Source organism: Balearica regulorum, chromosome 4 (genome assembly GCF_011004875.1).
Source record: "Balearica regulorum gibbericeps isolate bBalReg1 chromosome 4, bBalReg1.pri, whole genome shotgun sequence".
In the NCBI taxonomy this organism is placed as follows: Eukaryota; Metazoa; Chordata; class Aves; order Gruiformes; family Gruidae; genus Balearica; species Balearica regulorum.
In genome coordinates this window covers 12,224,198-12,241,992 of record NC_046187.1, presented here as the reverse complement: position 1 = coordinate 12,241,992, position 17,795 = coordinate 12,224,198, and the positions used below count along the sequence as shown (strand labels likewise).

The 17,795-nt window shown below is 38.8% G+C and overlaps 1 long non-coding RNA gene across 1 annotated transcript; it reads left to right on the top strand.

Annotated features, from left to right (window-relative positions):
• The first annotated feature begins 320 nt into the window (after positions 1-320).
• LOC142601543 (uncharacterized) lies at positions 321-7,240 on the top strand. Its single transcript, XR_012835064.1, has 3 exons — positions 321-923; positions 1,218-1,325; positions 7,040-7,240. It is a non-coding gene; the product is annotated as an uncharacterized LOC142601543 (long non-coding RNA).
• Positions 7,241-17,795: the final 10,555 nt, after the last annotated feature.

Genomic DNA, 17,795 nt, shown 5'->3' with positions numbered 1-17,795 from the left:
GACTGTTGTAGGAACTTTTTTCTGAATCTAATATATTTATTTCACTGTCTCCTCTCTCTCAGTATTACAGTATCGGCACAGTTTTCTTGCAGCGTTGTTCTCACTTGTTTTGTCCACAAGATGTTTAGGCTGTCTGGAAACACACACCTTTTACACTGTCATTTAAAGCTTTATCACTTAAAAAAATTATTTCTCTGATGATAATCTGGTAATTCCTTCTAAATGTAGCATGTTAGTTCTGCTACTCCAATAACTATCCTGTGCACTGTTTCATTTATCTAGAAGTCAGGGAGGAGGGGCAGTGATGGAGACATGGATCTCCAGCCTGGGTATGGTAATATAGGTGTGAAATGAGTTGAGATGGAAAGATACAACATTTAGAATAAGACACGGAATAGCAACAGGCATGAAACTTATTCTGCTGTCTGGTGGTTTGAGCTGGGGCTTCTGCGGTGATTTTTTGTTTGCAACTGTCCTAGTTCAAAGCAATAATATATTTTATGTACCTGTGTCTGTCTTATTCCTCGCTGAGTTTCTCTCACTGTTCTTGAGGAACCAGTTAAAAACCATCTTTGATAACACAAATCTCTACCTGATCTGTTGTTCCAAACACAGTTTCTGAATATCCTGGGCTAACACACCTTCATTTCTTCTTCAGCTATGGTCCTTTTGAAGATAAGGTATTCCTACTCTAATCCATTTTATTTTTGTGTGTGTGTGTGTTTATTTTTTCCAGGTTATTTGGCTTATAAGTCATAAAGTGTCCTGAAACAGTGGAAACTACCCAAGATACTGTAGAAGCTCTGCTAGCCCACTGATGGCTAGTAGTTCTTCAAGCATTCATTGCAGAAATTCAGAGCTTACCTCAAAGGTGGACAGTACATCACAGTTACTGTCACGAGTCGATGCAAAGCTCATCGCTGGTAAAACTCATCTACCTTTATGTTTGCTCCTACAGATTCAGATAACTTTCATGACTCCATAATATAACATAAACATCTTTGGTAAGGATGAAGTGCTGGCTGAATTGCTCTCCTGCCAGTATGTCTGACCTCAAAACAGATTCACATTGAATATTTCATTTATCTACCAAGAAATTATCCCAAACCTGGCCTAGAACACAATGATTTGTGAGCTTCAAATTGGAAGAGAAGCCATACTATAGATTAGGACTAATTCAAAGCCTCCTTAAAATTCTCTTTTGCTTTTGCCCACAGGCTAACTAAATTCTTCTTCCCTCTGGCCAGAATGCATGCCGGTGAAGGAAAAAATGATTTCCTGAAACTATGCTGCCTTCAGCAATTTCAAATAGTTCTAAATTATGTGTAAGTATCTCATTTCTTATTGATATTTCTCCTTTAATGTTACTAAGTGCGTAGGTCTGCACTACTCATTTAAGGATTTTTGGGTTGTGTTGGTTTTTTTGTTTTTTTTTTTTTTTAATATCAGTTCTAAATTATTGACCCTGTTCGGGCACTTATAGTTATTCAGACTATCAAGGATTAAGCAAGTATCAAAAATTTTTTGTGTTCCTTTCTCCTCAATCCTGGCTTGTAATTTACTTGAATATATAAAGCCTTGCAAACTTCAGATACTTTTAATGATCTGTCTGCTTTAGTGTTATCGTAAAACCTTTTAACATTTCACCTTTGCGTTCTGCAGTATGTGACCTTTAGCTTTCTCTGGAAGTACTAAGACAAGAATTAATTCTGCCTCTCCAACAATATCAAATTTCTCTGTCACCAGCATCCTACTTTTGTTCCGTAATGGTCCTATTAATCTCTTTCTTGATATTTTGCTTATCTACATAACGAATTTCAGAGTGTAGATGAGAGGACCTGGGAACAGCTCTGTGTATGCATCCAGGTCTAACGGTATGAGGTACGCTTAGTAACCCATGGCGCATATGCGAGCTTTTGCATACTTCTGCTATTCGCACGAATGCAACAGCCTCTGTCGCGTGGTACACGTCGTCATTTGCGTATTTCTTACTAAGCGTGAAAGAGTGATGCTGATCAGCAATTCTTGCAATGCCCATTGACCCCTGTCTTCAGTTTTTTTCATCTACATTTTTCCCATTAGCTGGGGACTTCCCCCCCTCAGATCTTCCTTTTCAGGTGTAAGAAAAGAATAGTGCCAATACTGAACTAAATCTGAACATAATTTGGTGTTTGAATCTCTCCCTTATTCCTTGCATTACAGGGCTTTGGGGCAGGATTTAGAGTTCGGTAATGTTTACAAGTTAAATATGGTGACATTACAAGTGTCCTCTTTAATCTGGCAGTTAATGAAACGTGATTGTTGTTATTCTAAAATTCACTTGCTTATTACTAAATTCAGCTTATAATTTCCTTTATTATATACTGATTAAAAAATCCCTAACATATAAGTTTTTGAAGGTTTTCTTGCTCCCCTGTTCATTCTTTACATACCAATTTTCAGAAAGAAAATGGCTGACCAGCTGACTACACAAATGAAAATGAACCCCCCCCCCCAAAACCTTATATAAAATTATTGTTAAAGAAAATGCACTGTGTAAAAGAGAAGCTCCTCATAACTTCTATTTATCCCTTTTTCCTGTCTCCAGAATCATCCTTTAATCCTACTTTTACATTTTCCTGAAATAAAAGCCTCAAAAGTTGCTGTAGTATGGGAAAGTGTCAGCTCTAATAACACATCTGCTTGAGATACAGTAGTCTTTTTTTCTCTTCAGAGGAATATAATCTAGTCTTCTACTGATAATAAAAGTTATCTTCAGAAAGAGGTGCTAAGGAGAACTGAACTTTCTTCCCTGTTTTGAATTCACTTTGTTAAAAAAGGTAAATTCCAGGATTATGTCTGTCATCCAAATAATCTCACTTTCTCTACTTCACCACAGTATCATCTACAGCTGGATTTGCCTCCCCCATCTTATATAAGTTTTATGTTTCTTACTCATGCATTATGCCTATGGCCTGGACTGATTAATTTGTAGTTTTTGCTGTAATACTGAGGTTTTCTTGCACCGATTCTGTAAGAATCTTAGGGTTTTCCAGTTACTTTTGTCTGAGCACATACAGTTCTGAGTGTATCCTTTTTGGATGCAGTCACTTCTGTTTCCCAGCTCCTCATTTGCATTAGCTATCCTGACTTTTTGTCCTTATATTTAAAGAATTTGCCTCCATACCGCAGTCCACTGGGAGGACTGGAGTTCTGACTTAGTACATCACGGCAGACCAATAGCATCTGCTTTCTGTCCTCCACTCATCAAATTATTCAGAAATTAATCCGATTCAGTTATAGTATATAAACTTATCAAAAGCACATGCACGATTTAGGAGTCTGATTTGTATTCTCATGAATGAAGCTGCCAGGCCTAGATTTTTTTAAAGGTATTAAGTGTCTAAATATTTAGCTGGACTGGTATTACAATTGTGGCTAGGTGCCTAACTCATTGATTTCAGTGTACTTTCAAAGTTTCCTGCAGCAGTTGTTGAGATTATTGGACATTTAAACGCCTTTCAAAAATCTAACCTTTGAAAGCTGTAATTTTTACTAAGGCATTTCTGAAGTTTCTATCAGTTCTCTTTGGTTTAGTGAGAAATCACTGCACAGTAAAATTGCTTTGTTTACTTCTGCCAAGGAACCTAATTAATTCCCATTTCTCTTAAGAAACATTTAAAAAATAAATCATTATTGATTCTATACAACTTAATATCAGGTGTTACCTAAAAAAATTCCTCTTAATGCATCTTCCTGTGATCCATGCCTCTGTTCTGGATGAGTACAGTATTTGAGGATTTAAAAAAAAAAAGTCTAACACACATATTGTTATACAGGTCATATCAAGAATACACTCTCTGACTGAATATTATCAGGAAATCAACCACCAAAGCAATGACAGCAGGCATAGCACAGAAATTCTCAAAGTAAAAAGAAGAAAATGATACATTAAAATAAAGCTGCAAAAAAGTCCCACAAAACAGATGGAGTAAGGGCCACAGTTTTGTTCTCTTTTCCCTCTCAGAGAGGTTAATTGTTTTTCAGCTTTGGCAGAAAAAGTACAGCTGAATCTGAGTGCATATCTAGGGAAATGAGGTTAGTGAGAGCCAAAGGAATATTATGTACTGATAAATCAATATAAAAACGAATTACAGAAGCTCCTCCATGAGTGTAATCCATCTTTCTTTTAAAGTCATCTTCAAGTTTATGCACTGCTGTTTATTGGGCCTTTCACCTGAAGAGAGGTGAGCTGCCTTTTTTTCCCCCTACTCCTTTCCATGACTCATTTACCCACATATCGACTGATGTCTACACAGCGCTGATTTATGCGGATGCTCCTTTCCTGGCATTGGGCTGGAGAGAATAGATTAGAATAAAACAGGATTTTGAAAGTTAGTCTTTATGACCTGGGAACTGGATTTGTTTTAGTTTTCTTCACAAATTCCTATTTGTGAAAGTTTTTGAGAATTGTGATTTACTTTCATTTGGTAAGCAAGTGAAATAAAAACAGTATCTTTCAAATGTTTTGAGAAATGGGGCAGAACAGAAGCAGACATTCTTTCTGGGGCCAAAATTTACTGGATGACCTTGGTCTTCAGACAAGTTTTCATTTGAAGTTTTGTTGAGAGAAACAGGCTCCAGTAAATGGAAGTAAATTTAAGTGAAACAGCTTATATTGCAAAAACTATGATTAGTTGAAAACATCCTGGCCGGCTCTAGCAGGAACACTGAAATTATACCATGTTGTTAGGCTGGTTTGCAGTCTGCTGACTTCAGTACGCTTTTATGTTGTTTAAGCATCTGCACAAGAAGTGTGCTGCTGCTTCAAGCTCAAATCATCAGGAAAGCAAAGGAAGAAGCTGCAGCTTCTCATCAGGTCCTTTCTTCCCCTGTCCTGCCAGGTGGCTGGCTCTGTTCTGCTGCTTCCAGGGATTTCTCTCTCTTTCCTGTACCGCTAGCTGCTAATTGATCCCCCCTGCAGCATTCCTCCCGGCTTCTGCTCCTCTCTGTTCACTGGTCCCACACGTTGATCCCGGGACCCCTTTTCTGCTGGTCACCTGAAGCATCCAGACAGCTACGATCCGGACAGTGCTGCATGCTTCTCCTGCTCCGCTCCCCTTGGGAACTGTTTTCTTCCACAGTGCACATTCTGGAGGTGCCCCACAGCTCGGTGAAGGATCTCCTCTTTCCCATACCTTCTCTTGTTTTGAGCTCAGCCACTGCTAATCCCCAGGACTGCACCCACCATTTCTTTCCAGCTGGCAGGGAATTTCTCCCTCTCTTCATCTGTTTGTAGCCCGTTCCCAAAAGACACAGCTGGAGCTGGAAAGTGATAATTCAGTCCACATGTCCAAAAGAGGAAGGTAAACTAATAGCCAGAGCTCCTCAACACAGTTTTGAAAATCGCAGCACTTAGGGCTTTGAGTACCCTGAATATAGCCACGGTTTATCCCAGAAGCTTGCAGAAATCTACTGTTAGACAACCCAGTGGGACCAAGGTATCATTTCTTCCCAAAGCTGCAGAAACAAAATGTAGCACTTTGAACTGCAGTGCCTAATTGTGAAACATTCAAAGCATTAAATATTTTGACAGCTGGAGGAGAAAACATGTCCTGGAAATGTCCAGGATTGTTATTCATAAAGTGATGCCATGAGTAGAAAATCTAGTTACTTTAATATATAAAAAAGTGAAACCTTGCATTTCCTGATAGAATCTAAATAACATCTTCCCTTGGAAAGGAAAAAGGGCAAGTGAAAGAAAGCCTTTCTAGGTGGTTATTATGTAGTGACAAATGCCCCGATAGCCTCTCTGTTAGACTGACCCGAGTAACACTCCAGCCAGACAAGACCTGCCCTGACTTTAAGGGTCTTTGGGTGAGGCTCTTAACCATATAGAAAAGATAGCTTGACATTTGCATGTGATAAATTACCCTCTCTTGACTTTATGCTGTTCCAATCTTCACCAACTTCTCTTACACACACACACACACACACGTGCAAATGCTGCTGGCACTGGCTGCCAGCACAAAGAGGTCGGTCCGTACAAGGTCCTGCTTCCTCTTCCCTATGCCAACACAAAAGGCAAATGAACAGCAGCACAGGCCAGTTTTTGTCCAGAAATGATTGTGAGAAAAGGGAGTTAGGCATTTGAGATACCTAGAAATAAATTTACTACAACCAGCTGTCTGAGTAGCGTAAGTATAACACAGCCCCACAAGAGCGAGGATGTTTAAACTTTGAGCATCTGATGCCATGCCTTTGACTTCCTTAACTGTGCTGCTTTGCTGAGTGGAAAATCTAGTTACTTGAATGTATAAAGAAAATGAAGACTTATATTTCATGACAGAATCTAAATAACATCTTATCTGTCCAAGTGAAAATCATGTCCATTACACTAGAATGGTTATGTACATCATCCTTCTAGTTTGCATTGTTAGAGTGCTTTTACATCAGAGATGTCATTTTATCTTCCATCAGACATCCAGGGGTTTCTCGTGCAGCCTCTCTCCTCCCCCCCGCCCTCGCTGCTCATTGTTTTACTACCAGGTACTATGAAACTGTAGTTACGTTTTCTGAGCTGTTTTTCACAGGTTGGAGTAAAATATATTTATAATGTGAGTAAATTCTTCATTTTAAAATATATAAAAGGTATTTCTTTATTCAGAAAACTGTCCAAACTTAGAGCAGCAAGTGTATTATTAGAAGCAAGGTTTCACCAAAAATGCTTTAAATGGCGCCTTAAAGCTTTTTAAATACAGTGTGTTGTCTTTGTGGCTCTGTAAATCACTAGCCTGTTAGAGGTCAAAAGATTATCATTTAGGGAAAGGTTTCATTCTTTGAGGGAAACTGGTAAACCAAAGTTATATAAATAAGCTGTCTGCCCTGAGACTCAGTCATGTGGCAAAATATATCTTTGCTGTCAAATGCAGAGATGCTAATATGAAGACAGTATCTACTGTTTTCTTGCTGTGCTCATGGATAGTAGCATTTCGTTTACTGTGACAAAGTGAGGCTGGTGGATCATATATATTCTCAATGCTCCTAACTCTTTATCCAGGAAGATCAAGAATTTACAGCAGACTACCTACTGTGGTGAGGCGCACGTATGAAGGAAGCGTTTCTCAGAGTCAACACCCTCTCTACTCATTCAGAATTTCCTTGGTTTGTATGTTTGACCTTGAGATAAAGTATAGCATTCCAATAATGTGATTCAAATATTATCATCTTTCTATTTCTTATTCATATTCTCAATCTTTAGTTCATCGTAACACAGGTTTACAGTAAAATTACCAGTGTACCTGCGGAAATGTGTGTACGTATAGACAGGTTTCAAAGAACTCGGTTGCGAAATATGACTCTCAAGTGTAAGGTACGTAGCGTTATCAATATGCCCCTGGGTTAACCTCTAACAAAATTGTAATAAATTAACCTCAAGCATGGCAGCTTGGATCCTTGACTGTCCAACAGCTTTGCCAGTCAGTGACACTATAATTAGGATTTAAGAAAATGGCAACGTAAGTGGCTGCAATTAGTAACACAAAATTCCAGATGCTTTCCAAACTCCCTGTAAAACCCCAGAGCTGGGATGAATGTAATCGCCTGACTCTTACGAGCATGCAGGGACAGGAGCAGGAGAAACCCCTTTCCTAGGCAAAACATGCAGGCATTAATATATATTTTTAGTCTTTTTTTTTTTCTTCATACGCTGGCAGCTTAATGCTGAAAGAAAGGTTTCATTATCTGAGTTGATAGCTAACAGTCAAAGTTGTTCTCTTGTCTCTGCATCTTTCAGTGACTGGGAAACTGATTTATAACAATACATGGATGCACTGAATTAGAAAAGACAGTTTTAGAGCAGCGACATGTTTTATTTCCTACAGCGCACACTCCACCGAGATACGTCAAACAGGCTGCAGGAGAGCCGTGTGCACTTGGAAAGGTTCTCCTGCCCGCTCTCTCCTTCTCTTCCTTCCCTTTTCCGCTCGTCCTTTTGCTCCCCTGATCGCGACCGGAGAACTGCTCTGCTAGCCGGAGCGCGAAGGGGAAGGGACGAAGGTCTTACTGCGGGGGGAAAGAGGGCGTGGGGACCGGGGAGCTGAAACCCCGGCTCCTGAATCAAACTGCGCCCGTCAGCTCACTGGCACAAACAGCTTTTGCTGCTTTGCAGCTTGGCAATTCAAGATCTTACCCAAATTTCACCCTAAAGCAGCTCTAACAGGCTGTAAAGGCTTTGGACCTTTTTACACCCAAACTTGCTTTTACTTCTTGACGTTTCCAGGAAAGATTGGATGACTTCTCAGTGATACTTCGGTGTCCCAAGCTCCTGGTTCAGACTCTTTCCTTAACAAAAGTCTATGTGCATTTATAAATCTAACACCAGGTTTCCAGGTTGAGATGAGCTCGTTTGCAAACTAGATTTTACATGTCATTTTATTTAATGAAAGCTCAGAGATGCTATTTAATTGCACCAAGCTGTGTATTCAATTTGATTTGCCAATCTAGGACAATACTCCTTTCCTTGCAACCGGTTGTAGCTCTATAGAATCAGCATACCCTCTGCAGCTGTTGATACTAAACACATTCCTACCACTGAAACATTTTCCCCAGCTCTTCGACTGCATCCAGAATGCAAAAGGAAATTTCGTTCGTACTTTTCTAAACTTTCAAATCCCAGGAGCGGTGTATACCTTTCTAGCCCGAATTTCTTTTACTTTTGCCAAATGGAGAAGAAATAACAAGGAAAAATTTTCCCGTAAGATGTCCCGACGTGCCTCTATCTGTAACGAGGTGAATCCAAACTGAGTACGAATGGCTGCTCCCTCCAGAAGGCCCTTACGGAATACAGCTCGGCGTGCAAAAAGCTTGTTTGCAATGGTATACGTACATATATATGCACACCTGTATGCCATATGGAGAAGTTTCTGACATAGACAAAATTGTTAATTTCAGGATAGATTTTGTCACAGCGTCCGCCTGACTGGATGAATGAGCTTGGCCTTTCCACATACAAATGTAGGCACAATAATGTATTTTGAAGAAAATAACCCTTGGATCTGACCTGCCATTGAGGTCACATCCTTTCATGCCTGTCTGGAAACTGTATGCCCTTGCTGGGGACTGCTAGAAGCAAATGAGAAGATTTCTGAGCAAAATTTGGGCGTAAACATTTGAAAAGAAAGATGACAGCTGCTTCTCTTTGCCAATGACAAAATTGGAGTTCCTTAAAAAAAATAATGAAAAATAGCTTGCAAAACAAATGTAACTTCATTGGCTTCATTGTAATTTAAAATTAAATTTTTTAAAAATTAATTTCAGTATAGTGCTGATTATTTGTGTGTATGTGCAAACATGTATTCAGATATGCATATCTACAAAAAAGGGTAATCATAATGGATTATATTTTTGTTAGCAAATTTTCAAAATCGCAGAACCAAAAAGTAAGTGTGGTTTAGGTGAGGAAGGGTATGCAATGTTCAGAAATAACATGTTCAGTCAAGCAACTGTCAGGAGTTTTCATGGGTAAAATCAAAATTGTCAGGTCACTCAATATCATAATTTTTTATATAATGAAACAACTGAATTATCATCATCATCATCACTTTTTTTTTTGATTTTCCATAATAATGAAAATAATTCACCATGAAATTTCACCTAGCAAGGTTTCACTGAGAAGCTGTTCTATAATACAACTTAACACAAAGAGTTAAGATCATACTTACTTATTGATTTATTGGAGAGGCTCCAACTTAATGTAACAACTTTAAATGCAATCAATTCCAGCAATATATTCCAAGTCCAACTTTTTCTTCATATCTCTTATATTTTTTTATTTTCCCATAAATGCTTTCTTTTTTTTTTCTTTCTAGGAAGTAAAATAAAGGTCTTCAAATCCACAAGAAGTTCTCCACTTGCTGCTTGTTTTTCTCTGAGGAAATTATTGCTTTTTAATCTGCCATTCATCTCACCCACGTAGGAACAATGTGGATTTGCAGGTCAGATACCTCTCTTACAAATCAATAAGGTGTCGTTGAAAAGTTGAGTTTGAAAAGTATAGTAAAAATATATGTATGTGACTTCCATGTAAATGAGGTACTTACATGTGTACAATATTGAGAGTCGTTTGAATCCCTCGTCACCCCCAGAACCCAAGCGGGTCCCTGGCTGGGCTGTACAAGTGATGGAGATGAAGTCTTACCGAATTCATATTTTTCTCAAGGAGATGTGCAGGGTGCTTTTCTTTCAGGCAACTTATTCCTTGAGGTTAAATACATCCACGTACGTAGAGAAATTGGGTCATACTCTATTAGGTTTTACAAAAATGTAACTAGCAAAAAGTAGACTTTATAAAGGGTACGGAAGTGCCACTGCGAGGCTGTATCTGGGCAGTGTGAACAAGATTCAGCCGTGTTGTGGGAAATATGTTTGAGTCATGATAATGAAATTATTTTTTTTTTTTAATGGATCTGAAGTATAAATAATTGATTTTTCAAAAGTAAAGCTTTTATAAATGAAAAAAAAAATCTCTTGTTTTAATTTTAAAAGGAATCAATTATTATAATTGAGCTACAGAGACTGAGCTGGTATTTAAGTAATGGGAGTTTCCACAAGCGGATCACTCCGAAGACAAACATCAGGCTGGCCAAGAAGGCATTGGGTCGCTTTGAGGATTTTTTTTCTCTATGCACTGTAAGCTTTATAAAACAACTGTCCATTGCCAGGTTTAACCACTATGTGGGCTAAAGAGATGGGAACTGGCTACTGCCACTGAAGCATTAAATGTCCTTCATTTCTCCTGATCGCTTGCACTTGTTTGGCTGCAGCCAGCTTGTGAGGCATCTTGGCATTGAGGCATTTGTTTCCATTTGCATCTAAACATGCTCCAATTAAAGCTTGTTCCCTGATTTTCTGCTGTTCATAAATGCAGTGGTTCAGGAGTAGTTTAATGATATATATTTTTTCAAAAACACTGACTTATCAAGTCTGATATTTTTTTTTATGCTAATGTGTTGGTTCTGGTGTTTTCTGATCAAAACTAGACTTCATATTAAAACATTTAAGCAGCTGTATTTCTACAAATATCTTAACTTCATAACTTAGCTCATCCTTCCCGAGATGAGGATTTGAAACGTGTCTCCAACTTGAAAGACAAATTTTATTTGTATCTATACAATATATATGTATATACACACGTATACATATATGCAAATATACCTATAGACATGTTTCCTTATGCAAATGGAAGATGAACCTTGGTATATTCTGCAAATAATTCTCATGTCATGGGCAGATCCCTGTACAAGAAATATGACATGATTCACACACTTTAGTAGATTTTATCTTCAAATAGTGCAGATTCTTCAGTCTTTTAAAGAATTTTATGCTGTTAACAAAATACATTTAGACTGGGTAAACTTATTCTCTCTCCCTTTCACTTTCCTCAAAACAAAAAGCTTTTGAATTACGTATTTTCTTGACTTGTGGGTTCTTCCCAAATGTTTCACTGCTCAATTCTTGGTCTTTCCTGCTTCAGACTTTCCTAACTCGGATGGGAGTTGTTGACCCCCGCATGTCCTGCCTCCCAGCATATGGTCCTCTGCATCAGCAAAACTACCCTGCTCCTCTGTGCAGGGTCATGAAAAATGACATCCTTTCTCAGTACCTTTGTCAAGTCCAGGTTTTTTTTGTTTGTTTATACTCTGAGGACTATATTTGCCTGTCAACTGGCTCTGAAAAAGGTACACTGAATTCAGAAGACAGCAAATTCCCTGTGTAACTATAAAGGGAGCAGGCAAAACAGCACTGCAGTGCTCCGTTCTCTCGTCACGTCCCATGAAATGTGATACGAAGAGCAAAGTTTTAGACTTGATAAAGCCTTCTGCAGAAATTACCCATTTTCTGAAGGATCTACGCCCCTTTCCACTAACAAAATTACAAGGGAGAAAGCCCCAAGTGTGGCACCTGCTTTGGTTGGAGGTGGTTCTGTGGAACAATCAGGAATCTATTTAATTTTAGAAAGATGTATGTGCATAGATCTATGTATATGTGTATATAAACTACTTTTAAGCTGTCTCAGAAAAACAAATCACAATGAGCAACAGAGAAGCAGCAAAAGCAGCTTATCTGATAAAGCAAAAAATAGAGTATGGCATCTAGATCACATACAGTGATAATCATGGGAAAAGGGGAAAAAAACCCTCAAATCTCAAAGACAAAACTGATACGTAGATTTTTCATATGGATTTTCCGTATCTAGCTATGTAGGTATTCTCTAATACTGCCATATAACTGCTTGTCGCATTTGTGTGCCGTAACAACCCCAGACGCCACGTAGCAGGCTGTGATTCACTGAACTAATTTAGCAGAAGAGGTTGGCTAAGGGAGCGGTCAGTGGCTTTAATTACTGGGGTTTTCATACTTAAAAGGATATGGGGAAATCTGTGAGGGATGGGAAGAAAAATCTAATTAATTGGGAAAGAAGTATTTCTTCTTAGGGACTGTTTAACCAGCACAAACCATAAGCCAAACAAATGAATGTAATCCTGTTTCTTTCTCGATTTGATTAGTTACAGAAACAGATATCTTAAGGAAAATTTTCTTTGATTGTTAGGTGATAACTGAGTGCACCAGACACTTCACTATTAACTTGATAAAGCAGGAAAAACTGCTGACAGAACCGATTCAACCATCAATTTTGGGACCTATCTCAGATCACATTGGTTGCGAAATACGTGCGCTACACTTGCCTTACGTAGCGCACAGCGTTCAGAAGCAAGGGCCTGTCAAGGAAAAGGCTCAGGACTCAGAGATAACTTTAAGGCTGCGTTGTTTGGATTCGTTTGTCCCTTAGTGCTGTAATAAGTGGCAAAAATACTGAGAGACCAATTTGGCATAATAGCACAGAGTCAGCCTTAGAAAAGGTATACGCCATGCAGTAAGGTAAGACATACCAGCTGGGAGCCTGAGAATGGAAAACTGCTCTGAAGTAGTATTTTTTCCAGTTTTCAACGAAAAGTAACTTATCGGGGGAATTTGTGTTAGGAAGGATGGACAAAGATAATATAATAGCACTTGTCTGTTAGCAAAGTCAGATTGACTTTATAGGATTCATATGCAAATTTATGTAAGTCTTTTGTTCAAGGCTGACTTTTATTATATTTTTTCCTCTTGGGATAGTTACAATTCTTACTTTTAATATGCGGTGCATGCATTTGATTTAAAATACACCAGGCTTTCATAGTTTTACAATGTTAGGAAAAAAGCACATATAATAAAATCCATAAATGATAAAATTATTGTATTTTTGCAAATAGATTTTACAGTAGGTTGGTTGCCCCGTGAAATACTAATGATGGGATGGCAGAGAAGTGCTCTCTTTCCCTCTCTTCTCTCTCAGTTGTGTATACATACCATGAGAAACCTGATAATCTCCAGGGTGCCAACTCCATGAAACTCATTTCACAATTCTTTCATTATGGAAGAGCTATTTTAAAAAAAAAAAAAAAAAAAGGTAACCATTTCTCTGTTGTGATTTTGGGGCATCATAAATTAAACCTAGTAACAGAGATCAGGGCTAGTAATTTTCAAAGGGAAATATCTCTGAACTGTCCTTCTCGTTTCATAAATGTGTGAATCATAAGACTGTGGATATAGCTCAGCTCAGAACAGAGGTCAATCATTTTGGCCTCATTTCCACGTGGATGGGGTTTATATAGGTTCAGGGTTTTTTTTCTTTTTTTTCACTTTTTATTTCTGTAAAAAGACATATTCTTTCGGGTGGGTTATTGCTGATACAGTGTGAACACCTCTTCTGTGTTTCAAGGAACTGGATTTATAAAAAATGGGGTTCCCTTCAGTTGCCCTCGCTTGTGGCAAAGGAGACGTGACTGTGGCCCACATCAGGAGCCGTGTGGTGAAAGAGACTTCGTCTCCTTTCTTTTAATCCTGTTAAAAGGAGGGACTAGTGCTGGCCAGGCACTCACTGGTGACAGCAGAATTTGGCTCGATAGCAGATATTTCAGGAGATGGACTTTACAGAGGCAAGCAGGTCGGTTAATGTATACAATCCAGGCAAACCAGAAACACCGTGCTTTCTTCTGCAGGCTCCTCCGGGTTTTCAGCCTAACGCCGGTGAAGCGAAGGGTAAGAAAGTGACAGCCCTTTACGTCTACCAAAGCCAGAGAGAGTCCAGTGAGCTCCCGAACGGCACAAGCAAATCAAACCATCCCGGCCCATCAGACACTAACGAACTGAAATGAAGCTTGAGGAGCAGTTTTGAGAATTAGGTCTGCTTGAAGTGCTAATTATGGGTTGTAACCATGTTGAATTACTGATGGATCAACTGCTTTTCGTGGTTGGGTGCTGTTTGACCTGGGTGGATATCAAAAAGAGAATATGAACAGAAGTTAGTTAAGAGGATATATAAACGATAACTCCCCAAACTAAACACTTAAAATATTATTGGCTGCAGGTATGAGACATCGATATGATCTAGGAGTTTCCTTTAAACTTGATCTGGATTCAGTGATAGGCACTTTGGCTGAAATTAAACCATTAACTTATCTGTACACGTAAATACCAGAGTCAACAGGCTTTGTCCTTCTCCTGCTCAGATCAACAAAGAGATTGGAGTTTATCTTCATTAGCTGTGAACAAAAGCTGGTGTTAAAGTCAGCTTAGAAGCTATATAAAAATTAGTGTTTAAACAATACAGGATGGCTAGGAGAACAGTTCCTAGCAATAATATTAAACATTGCCATGGAGCTTAACTTGTGTAACACTTAATCCCCGTAGCAACATACCAAATCCATTTAGACTCTGCCGTTTATTTTTATCAAGTTTCCCTTTTATCTATATATTGAACTTCTTTAATGGAAATTATCCATATGCCATACCGTTTGTGCTTGATTTATTCTGTATTTGCTTAATAGCTTCATTTTGTGATAGAAGTCTGTGGAAGGATAAAACAATAGACCAACATCTTAATAGCACGGATTCCCTAAGAAAAGGCACCCACGAACAAAAACTATAAATACTTGAAAACTGCAAAAGCAGCTTGTTGAGATTCATTGCAAAGTTCTTTTTACTGAACTTCTTGTTTCTCTAAAATTGTTATATATACCTAAATACATACAAATACATGTATATGTGCGTGTGTATGTATAACCCGTACAACATATTTCAATGAAAAGTCCACACAGTTATATTTGGAACGTGTGTCAGTTTATGCTTCAAGTTCCAGTCACTGTAGTATTACTATTTACTGTTTTAGTGAATTTATGAAAAAGAAATGCCAGCTGCCTCATTACATCATACCGGAGAGTTCCAGGATCTGACATAGATGTTTTGGACCACAGAATTAGGGAAAAAATGTGGGTGTACCCATATTTTATGTAGCCTGGTGAGAGAATACATTCCAGTAAGTTAAGGTTATTTTGGAATAGTCTTGCATGTTTCTTTTAATTGATGTCTGATTGAAACAAATTTTTTTCTGATGGGTGAAAACTTTATTCAAATGGGTCCAGAAAAACAGAGCACATATTTTGGCTATTTTTTTCTATACACTTTGTACTTTTTTGCTGGCCATAAAAATGTTAAATTTTATCGTACAAAAGAACTACATATTCAGAACTCTTCCATTTGAACTAATGGGTTTCTAATGAATTTTATGAATGCTAATATGTCCACAATACGTTTCATACAGTTAAGACATAATGCACTACTTTTAAAACGGGTCTGCGTAAATTAACTTTGAAGGGTGTCTGTGTTAGTCTTTCACCCGCTAATTGCACGATGTGAACCCCCACAGCAGCTGATTTAAGAGTTCACCCCGGCTGATTCTTGCTGGTGGAAATTTGCCAAAATGATTACATCAACTTCCAACAAACCACATGTGCGTGACAACAGTCAGCAAACAATTACTTAAAACCCTATAATATAATTTGTAATTTGACATAATAGACTCTTCTTTCAGGGTTCACATTTCCATGACAAAGCCAGGGGAATTGGGGCAGTTCTGCAAACAAGCTCGGGCTCTGGACATGGATGGGGGAGATGACCCTCATCCCTCCTCTCCCCGGTGCTCCAGGCTGGCACGACTGCATTAAAACCGTGACAGTCATCGTTTTGGGAAGCTCACTAAAACGCCACCATTCATCTCTTTTTAGCCCTGAGTGATGACGATGCCCATCTTATGTTTTGTCTAACAAGACAGCGAGAGGGTTAAGGAAAATAAACCTAGGGTAATGATTTATGGAAACAATAACACTTGCTGGAGTTTTAAAAACATCTGAAAGCAAATGTCATGCCCCTGCCTCATCCCCAGCTCTATGTGATATTTTCCATCCTCCTGCATTACAAAGACCTAGTAAAGGCCGAGTCTCAGGAAAGACGTGTTGCGGTAAATTTATTTCTGCTTTAATCTAGTATTCTTCAGTAAGGTCACAAATCACCATCTACGCAACACTCGAAAACTGCAAGAGTATCGCAGATTCAGGCCTTGAAGCCCTTCTGTTTTCTTTGTTCAAAGACTGAGATCCTTGATGTATATTCAAGAGATAGATTGGTTTAAATTCTCTCCCTCTTTCTCCTTCCCCTCCTCTCTGCTTTTAGCTGAATGATTTATTCGAAAAATGTGTGACTTCTCTAATTTTCCATTTATGGGCTAAGGGTCCTTTGTAGCAATAAAAGGACATAAGGCCAGCAAGGAGGAATTAGCAGTATCTATTGTAAGGAAATGTAAAATAATTGCAGTTTTATGCGGGGTGAGGACACTTAGAGGAATGTGAAGTCTTTAGCCGCAGATACGTGTTAACATTCTGTTTAGGCTGTGGCTGCCAGAGGAAGATGTCAATAAACTCCTACTTTCCGTGATACCGTAAGGAGCAAAAAATCTCACTTTTTAGTCTGGTTTCCAAATTAACTCGAAGGTGGAAAATGGACTTTTTCTGTACATAACGCAAAAAAAAAAAAAAAAAAAAAAAGTAAGTTTCTCAGAACTTTGTAAGCTGTTGGGGATATGGAAGGACAATAGTAATGCTGTGTAATGCTTCCTGAATCATGGAAAAAGGTTATAAGCTACTTACAGAAAGCATACGATAGCATAAAACCATAAAATGTGGTTTTCAGGAATAAAGCGACTTACACAGAAAGGAAAAGAGCTGTTAGTATGACAACTGAAAGTTTATGGGTGGTGCTGTACGCAAGGCAGTTGATTTTAGGCTGTTAGCAGCTATTTGCTCTTCCTTCCCCGAGTGTTTCTCTGTGTGATCTGTTTTCAGGGCCTCTTGGCCCGGGCTCGGAGGCAGAGGAACCTGTTCAGATGAATGGTAATGAGCATTGTCAGAGAGGCCAGAAAATTGAGTCCCCGCTCTGGCTGCTCGGCCGAGAGCTGCAGGAGCTAATTGTGTCAATGGTAATGAGACCGAGCAGGCAGCAGATGCTCACGTGCCTTTACAATCCAAATCCCACCAACAAATTCCTCCCACAGAAACTTTGAGGGACGTCTTGGCACCCTGGAGATGGTGATAGACCCGATCTCAGCCACATGCCACCTGCTAGAGCCATTGTTTAAAAAAAGGAGGGCAAAAAAAAAAAAGGCCCATTATGATAACAAAGTTGTTTGCTGTCTCTTGCAATGACTTTATGGCACCAGTTTTACCATACTGCAGCAACTGGGGGTGGGGGGGGGGGAGAGAGGAACATCTGATTCTTTAAAGAGAAACATTTGTATCGAGCACTGTTAACAACTTACTTGGGAAGCCGGATGTTCAGTATATGTTACATATTCTGCTGATAAACCATGCCTGCCTTTTTCC